The sequence below is a fragment of the Equus caballus genome, chromosome X (assembly GCF_041296265.1).
Source record: "Equus caballus isolate H_3958 breed thoroughbred chromosome X, TB-T2T, whole genome shotgun sequence".
NCBI classification, from domain to species: Eukaryota; Metazoa; Chordata; class Mammalia; order Perissodactyla; family Equidae; genus Equus; species Equus caballus.
The window spans coordinates 63,083,375-63,089,657 of NC_091715.1; the positions used below are offsets into that span (position 1 = coordinate 63,083,375).

General features: G+C 44.0%; 1 long non-coding RNA gene and 1 other non-coding gene across 2 annotated transcripts; both read left to right on the forward strand.

The window, feature by feature from the left end:
• The first annotated feature begins 541 nt into the window (after positions 1–541).
• On the forward strand, positions 542–4,800 carry LOC138921715 (uncharacterized). Its single transcript, XR_011434540.1, has 2 exons — positions 542–674; positions 3,528–4,800. It is a non-coding gene; the product is annotated as an uncharacterized lncRNA (long non-coding RNA).
• On the forward strand, positions 3,573–3,676 carry MIR223 (microRNA mir-223). Its single transcript, NR_033081.1, has one exon. It is a non-coding gene; the product is annotated as a microRNA mir-223 (primary transcript).
• Positions 4,801–6,283: the final 1,483 nt, after the last annotated feature.

Consider the following 6,283-nt stretch of genomic DNA (forward strand, 5'->3'; position numbering starts at 1 on the left):
CATCATTTTCATTTTGCACTGGGCCTTGCGAATTATGTAGCTGGACCAGGGGAGAAACTGTACCAGGGGAGGTAAAATGGATATTTCAGGACCAGGAGGCATTCTGACAAAGTGAGAGAACACATAATTTGGAGTTGATAGAAATGGATTCAAATTCCAGCTATGCCACTGATTTGCTTTTTCTATATCAGGCATTTCCTTTCACCCCTCAGAGGGTCAGTTTCTCACTTTTGACACTGGGGATTTTCATTTGATAATGTCTCAGCTCTGACATTCCAGGATTCCCTCAGTAACTCTGAGGAAACCTCCTTGGCCCATACGCAGAGCCTAGGGTAGCCAGGGGCTTTCTGCTCCAACTCTTTGCAGCTTGGGTATTCAGTATCTGTTAAAGGTTGGCTGGGAGTGGGCAGGGGGCATGGCAGTGGGAACTGTTGCTGCAGTAGTGAACCCTTTCACAATAGCACTATTTTGTCACTTTGCACCCAGATTTCCGTTGGCTAACCTCAGCCTTATCTTCCTCATTTTTGTTTCCTCTTGAAGACACCAAGGGCCCTTCAAAACACACGACCTTCTTGCTCACGGCATAAAGCCCAGCTCCCTCTGGCCTCTGCAGTTTGGCTCATCACCAGGGAACCCGTGCCTCCTCTGAGACCAAGGCATCACTCCAGTAACAGGTACAGTATCAATTTACTCTCTGTGCTTGGATTCCCAAGCTGTAGCAGTGTCTACAGCTACCACAGGTGGCTTGGACACCCCCTTCCCATTCTCCTTGAATTTTCCTCAGGGATCCTGGGTCAAGGGTGGGAGAGAAGAAAGTTCCATTGGTCTTCTGTCCTGGAGCTTTTAATGGTGAGAAAGGAGGATGACATTTCCTCCCTAAACAGGCTGTTTAGGAGACAGCCACATGAAAGTAGAATGTTTCCCGGTAACAGGAGTCAGGAAATTTGAGTAGCAGTCCTGGTTTTACCATTTACCCACTGTGTATCTTTGAGCAAGTCCTCTCCATTCTACAAGTCACATTTTGGGCTCTTCTGCAAAGAAGAGGAGGGGAAGGATTAGATAGATGGTGTCTAGAGACTCTTTTAGTTTTTATATCCTTTATTCTGATGATTGTTAGCCCTCTGTTGAGAAAGGACACAAAGGCCGTGCTGAGTAAATATATCTGGGTGGGGCTGAACAGGGGGCTGAACTATGCCTGAAAAAAAATCCAGACTATCTCCAGTATGAGGAGGACCAGCTGGGTCAGTTTCAGTGCAAGTCCTTCTATTTGATGTGTTAGAACAGGGGACAAGTGATAATATTTCACGTAGTATAACAGACCAAGAGAAGAGCTTTCAGAGTCCCTCAGTATCACTCCATGTAGATATCCACCTCTTCTTCCTACAGTTCTGGCCAGTCTTTCTCAACTGAACCTGCTTTTCTTATATACACTTTACTGGAGAGGCATAGACTAGAACATTAAGAGTGAAAATAAAACCAATCTAATTTCAGCTCAGTCATTGAATCCTTCTATTAATACTGGGGCAACATGTTCCATAAGGTTCTTCAGCTTCCAGTGTACTAAGAAGGAACTTTTAGCCCCATCATACCTCGCCTCCTTTTTGATGAAGTTAGAAAGGGCATTTAGGAGGCTGTAGACACTTCCAGTTTATCCAGGTCTTCTCACTGGAGCTGCTAGCCGATGAGGGTGATAATAGTAGAAAGGTACCAGTCCAGTTCTCTCTCCCCTGCCACCCTGAACTCAAATTCTATTAATTAGTTTGCTCAGCTAGCTTCTACCAACAGCTCCAAGGACTGATCCAAGGTATATGGGAGGCTCTGAAAAGCTCGCCAAACACTTTCCTAACAACTCTTCCAGGTAAGTCTTCTTGTCCCCATTTCCAGAAGGGTAACTGAAGTCCAAAGAAAGACTTATCCAACACTAAGATTGGCTAGTAGTGTCAAAGGCAGCACTAGAATGCAAGTTTGTCTATTCTGCCCACTATATCATACCTTATGACCATGATTGTTGCTTTGGCTGAAAAAGCCACACTTCTGGATGGCTTGGGATGGTTTGGGTAGGTAGAGAGGGGAATGAGGGGATGGAAAAGACAGTTTAGAGTCTTATATTTGAAGTCCCTTTCAGATCTCAAATTGGAGGGACATGTCACCCCCTCACCAACATGCATTCAACTAAGAGTTAAGATTAAAAAATAGTAACTTTGATTTTTTTTGCTGAAAGACAAGTCCCTCTGCCTTATCTTAGCTGAGACAGGGCCTTCTGTACCCATGGGACAATTTTCCATTCCTGATAACCTTGGAATATTTTCCACTTTTCATGCCAGTATCTAATATAGGCCAGATACTTTCTCATAGATCAACTGCCACAGCTGGGAAGGGAAGGTATTTGACACAGACAACCTGGAATTTTTAGCAACAGGATCTAGGTGTTGCCAAAGGAATTCTCCAAGAAGTTCCAGGCCTGACCATGCTCCTGGCAGCTTCCTTATTTCCTTGATGGTTGTAGGTTGAAGGATCTCAGTGCCTCACAGCCAAGTCTACTGTCTGTCTTTTGCCTTCCTTGTTAGCGTGTCTCCCATTTCTCAGAGAGATACACAGAGCAGGGAGGTAAAAGGACTAATGTGGAAAGCTAGAGGGCACAATGGGGTGATATAGGGCACAGCCCCGAACTGTGAACAACTTGTATGACCTTTAACAACTCTATTCCCCAATGAGCCTTCATTTCCTCATTTATAACATGAGTGAGTGAGACTAGATGATCGTCCTTTTATAGCTGCCATTCTTGAGTCATGAGGGGACAAAGGCATCATGTTAGGCAAGGCTGAGTCCATAAGAAATTCTTGTTTCATCTGTCCTGACCCTGTTTAATCAATTGTCAGTTGCCGTTGCTTTCCTTCTGGTAGCACAACCACCATTGTTTTTGAGCATTTGTTATGTATCAAGTACTGAACTAAGGGCTTTACATACATTATCTCATGTCATTTTCACAATAACTTATAAGCTAGATATTATACTTAAACCCATTTTGTGGATATACTAGAGCTCAGAGAGATAAAATGATTTATCCAAGGTTTCCTAGCTACTTAATGGTATAGCCAGGATTCAAGCCCATGCTTAACCTCAAAGCCTATGTTCATAACCACAAAACTCTGAGAACATAGCCTGGGAGGGTGGGAAAATGGGGGTAATGACACTGACTTTTGGGCCTGGTCCTTTTCTGGTGTCAGGGAGGCAGACAATGACCTAATTGTTTTCTCTCTGCTGCATAGAGGAGCCCACTGAAGCTTGGACCCCTAAAAATGCCATAGCTATAGGAGTCAGGCCTAAGAATCCCCTAATTGAGCACTGGAGCCTCAGCTGAAGTCTCAACTGGGCTTTCCCTACATACCCTCAAGATCCCTCTTATGTTTAGGATCCTTATACCTATTTTGCTCACTACCCTAATATGGTGCTTCAGCTAGTCTCTATAGCCTCTGCAGTTTCCCTGGGGCTCAGGGTGTGACTTCTTCCTTTCTTTTTCCCTCCAGGGCCACATCTCCCAGGAAGATCTGGACTCTCCACTGAAGCCCCTGGCCCAGCCTCCTGCAGTGCCACGCTCCGTGTATTTGACAAGCTGAGTTGGACACTCCATGTGGTAGAGTGTCAGTTTGTCAAATACCCCAAGTGCGGCACATGCCTAACAGCTCCAGGCCAGGACAGTTGGGATACAACAGAGTGACTTGCAGCTAGATACAAGAACACCCGTTAAACACCAACTAAGCTCTCCCAAGTTATTTTGTGTGACTTTGAGCGAATTAAAGCACTATATGTGAAGGTGCCAGGGGAAAGTGAAGCAGCTCTGGGAGCTACAGCCCTGGGCTGTGTCTACACACATTGTGGGAACCCAAGTGGGGCACAATAGTCTTGAAAAGGTATACGGGGCTCAAGGATGGAAGTGTTCCTTGATTCGTTATTTTCTTCCTTCATGTTTCTTTTCCAGAGTCTCTCAGCAAGGACACCACGATTCTTGCACAAGTGTTATGACAGGGTTTAGAAACCCACTTTCCTGACACTTGGTCCTGGCTTCTAAATACGCATTGACTTTACCTATCTCTCTCCTTTTCCTCATACCTTTTCTCCTTCTGAGTACACTGTCTCCATTTCTCTCTGTCCATCTAATGCTTTCCCATACTTTCTGGCTCAGCCAAAGCCCAGTCTCTCCAGGGACTTTTGAAAGTCAATCTACACTCTTTCGTTCTTCATTCTCAAAGCACTCCTTGCTTTGGTTCTTGTATAGACCCCTTTATCTCCTATTGCCTGATGGCACCTCTTCAATTGTTAGTGAACTTTTCCAGGGGATATTTTTGAATTCACCACTAGATTGTGAGCTTCTAGAAGACAAGACTATGTTTCCTTGATGTTATCTCCCCATTCTACCCCTACCCCAGCCCCTAGCACAGTACTTTGGTTACAGAAAATATTCAATACGTGTTTACTGATTGATTGACTTGCCACTAGTCCAGTAACCTTGGGCCTTTGGGCCAAATGCCATCTAGGAATTTTGAAGAAAAAAAAACTGTGGTCACCACAATGTTTAAGGTAATAGCCAACATTGAGGATTTTTCTTCCTGAGAAACAGGGTCAAGATCAAGGAGGAAGAGGGAAAAAAAAAGGCTCAGAGATCAAATGAGTTTTGGAATTACTTGGTAACACAAAGGCATCAAGTGCTTTATTATAGAATTTATCAGAACCTTTAATATTCTAATGTTGCATTAGAAATCCCCAAGAGGGAGCTATACAATAAAGCATTTCTCATTCCTATCTAATTGTGGAAACTTTTTTCTGTGTGTCATCTCCTGGGTTTAATGTTTCATGGAACAAAATTTGGGAAATTGCCCTAGAGGAACTTCATACTTTCCTTCTCTTCTGCATAGCTCCTCTTTTCACTCCTCCACTTTCCACTGAACAGCCACCTGCCTAAGATGAGTCCTATGTTATCATTCCATTTTTGTTTAGCCTATCTTGCACCTTTAGGCCAGCTCTATACTTAGGACTCTCTTGCTGGCTTATCTTGTGTGGAAAAAATTATCAATTTTTGGGCAAAGATGATCTCCAGAAATTTCTGGTTGCAATGAATATATGCTTCCAGGAGTTCACAGAGCTGACTTCTGGTCTCTGTTCTACCACTGACTTGATATGTGTGACTTTAGACAAGTCACTATTCCTCTCTGGGCTTCATTTCCTCATCTGTCATATTGGGAGAGTTATAATCAATAATCTCTAAGCTCTCCAAGACAAGAGATTCTGAGATATCCCTGGGGGTCCTCAGCTTCTATGGAGGGGGGTGTCCCTGGATTTGGAGCACCTTTTACCAATGGAAATACAATTAAGATTCTCTTCCCAAAGCCAGTAATTCCTTTCTCTAAGGGTAGTAGGAAGAGATAATGGCTGTTTTCAAAGGCTGTGGGGTCTGGACATAGAACTGTTTCATTAAGGTTTCCACTGGGTGGGGGGGGGGGGGCTGTTTCAGAGGCTTGTAAGCATGATGGGGAAGAAGTTGCTTCTTTCACCAGCTATATGAAGCTGGCATCTGGGGACGGGGAAATGCTGAGATTTTGACCATGGAATTGGCAGGTTGTTGGTGGTAAATCAGGGGAATCCTTATTCACTTTCATGTACTATTTCGACTTCTATAATTGTCCCAAAGGGGAGTAACTCCTGGTGAAACCTGAGCTGATCTTAGGGCTGCATTGGAACCAAAAGTGGTAACATGTCAGCTTCCTTGAAGAGTGAAGAAGTTGATTTGATATGAATTACATGAGGGAAAGGAAGCAGTGTTGACCTGACCCAGAACAGGTCCTCACAGCAGGGATTGATTGAAAGTCATATGTGTGTGTGCACATTCACAGACAAACAAACACACATGCTCACACTCCTATTCTTTATTCCGGCTTGAGGAGAAAGATTTCTTTGCTCTGACCCCATATTGTAAGAAGGGGCTAGGAGATAGAGATGACTTATGAAGTATACACCTACTCCAAAGATTTCAGGATTCCAGGAGGTAGAAATCTTTGAGGGTGATGAATCCATACTTTGGAAAGAAGGGAGCCCTTTATCTCTGTATCCATAGTCCCCTGAGACAGAAGAAAGGTTCCCCCTTTTCTAGGTTCCCAATTGACTTGGGAAGAGTCATCCAGGTGGAGCTGGCAAGATGAATATGAAGGGAATGGAAGGCGGCTGAGTACTATTTTACCAAAGACTCATTGTGTTCCAGCTGGGCCCACCTCTGAAGTGAGGAAAGGTT